The sequence below is a fragment of the Tachysurus fulvidraco genome, chromosome 14 (assembly GCF_022655615.1).
Source record: "Tachysurus fulvidraco isolate hzauxx_2018 chromosome 14, HZAU_PFXX_2.0, whole genome shotgun sequence".
Taxonomy (NCBI): domain Eukaryota; kingdom Metazoa; phylum Chordata; class Actinopteri; order Siluriformes; family Bagridae; genus Tachysurus; species Tachysurus fulvidraco.
This window is the reverse complement of record NC_062531.1, coordinates 27,014,679-27,017,178: the sequence shown is the minus strand read 5'-3', so window position 1 is coordinate 27,017,178 and position 2,500 is coordinate 27,014,679.

The following is a 2,500-nucleotide window of genomic DNA, read 5'->3' as shown; positions in this document are numbered from 1 at the left end:
TGTTTTCTTCTTGTTTACTTGTTTTCTTCTTGTTTATTTGTTTTCTTCTTGTTTATTTGTTTATTTGCTGCTCAGTTTAAATGAGAATTGTTACTGAAATCACTGATAAACGTGTTGCATTATGCTGCGTTTAATATCACTGAAAAAAAATCAAAAAGCAGCTAAAATCAAATCACCTAAGGAGAAAGAAAGAAAGAAAGAAAGAAAGAAAGAACACTAAAATAAATAAGTCATGTGGCGGCAGCAATGACAACATCGACGCATTCGAATGACGTCATCTTTGAGCGACGCGCGGCTTTAACGTGTTCATTGTGTGTGTGTGTGTACAGAGGATCAGAACTGAGTTGTGTTACTGAGAGAGGTATGATCACACACACACACACACACACACACACACACACACACACACACACACACACACACACACACACACACAGCTAGCTGTATTTATTGTACAGACCTCTGCACAGTGGAGTTAGTTATTGTTAGCATGCTAGCTAGCTTCCAGTCTGATGTGTTTATTCTACGACCTCGATGTAAAGACCGCGGAACAGATCCCGAACAGATCCCGAACAGATCCCGAACAGAACCCGAACAGATCCCGAACAGAACCCGAACAGATCCCGAACAGAACCCGAACAGATCCCGAACAGATCCCGAACAGATCCCGAACAGATCCCGAACAGAACCCGAACAGATCCCGAACAGAACCCGAACAGATCCCGAACAGAACCCGAACAGAACCCGAACAGATCCCGAACAGAACCCGAACAGATCCCGAACAGATCCTGAACAGATCCCGAACAGAACCACATTAGAACCGTAAAGTAGTGAGATGTCACTTTATGATCTCTTCTAGCGTGTTATTAAAGTAACGGTAACTAAAATTATCTTCATGCTAACTGTGGTTGTGTTTATGTAGTTATATTATGTAGTTATATTATGTAGTTATATTATGTAGTTATATTATGTAGTAATACTAAATAAACAAATTATAACTCTACAATAATTCAATAAGCTGTGACAGTCATTCATGTCCTGTTAAACTGCAGGTCCGCGGGGGGGGGCGTGTGTGCTAGAGCTTCACCCTGTCAATAAGCATCTAAAGTGTTTGTTATGAAGTCTGATGACACGCAGCGCTGAGACTGAGACGCAGCGCTGAGACTGAGACGCAGCGCTGAGACTGAGACGCAGCACTGAGACTGAGACGCGAGACTGAGACGCAGCGCTGAGACTGAGACGCGAGACTGAGACGCAGCGCTGAGACTGAGACGTGAGACTGAGACGCAGCGCTGAGACTGAGACACAGCACTGAGACGCAGCGCTGAGGACTGAGACGCAGCGCTGAGACTGAGACACAGCACTGAGACGCAGCGCTGAGACTGAGACGCAGCGCTGAGACTGAGACGCAGCGCTGAGACTGAGACGCAGCGCTGAGACTGAGACGCAGCGCTGAGACTGAGACGCAGCGCTGAGACTGAGACGCAGCGCTGAGACTGAGACGCAGCGCTGAGACGCAGCACTGAGACGCAGCGCTGAGACTGAGACGCAGCGCTGAGACTGAGACGCAGCGCTGAGACTGAGACGCAGCGCTGAGACTGAGACGCAGCGCTGAGACTGAGACGCAGCGCTGAGACTGAGACGCAGCACTGAGACGCAGCACTGAGACGCAGCACTGAGACGCAGCAGAATGTTCACATTTGAGTTGTTTTGAGAATGTTCACATGAGTCACTTACACAGTCGAGGTTCACATGAGTCACTTACACAGTCGAGGTTCACATGAGTCACTTACACAGTCGAGGTTCACATGAGTCACTTACACAGTCGAGGTTCACATGAGTCACTTACACAGTCGAGGTTCACATGAGTCACTTACACAGTCGAGGTTCACATGAGTCACTTACACAGTCGAGGTTCACATGAGTCACTTACACAGTCGAGTTTCACATGAGTCACTTACACAGTCGAGGTTCACATGAGTCACTTACACAGTCGAGGTTCACATGAGTCACTTACACAGTCGAGTTTCACATGAGTCACTTACACAGTCGAGTTTCACATGAGTCACTTACACAGTCGAGGTTCACATGAGTCACTACACAGTCGAGTTTCACATGAGTCACTTTCACAGTCGAGGTTCACATGAGTCACTTACACAGTCGAGGTTCACATGAGTCACTTACACAGTCGAGGGTTCACATGAGTCACTTACACAGTCGAGGTTCACATGAGGTCACTACACAGTCGAGGTTCACATGAGTCACTTACACAGTCGAGGTTCACATGAGTCACTTACACAGTCGAGGTTCACATGAGTCACTTACACAGTCGAGGTTCACATGAGTCACTTACACAGTCGAGGTTCACATGAGTCACTTACACAGTCGAGGTTCACATGAGTCACTTACACAGTCGAGGTTCACATGAGTCACTTACACAGTCGAGGTTCACATGAGTCACTTACACAGTCGAGGTTCACATGAGTCACTTACACAGTCG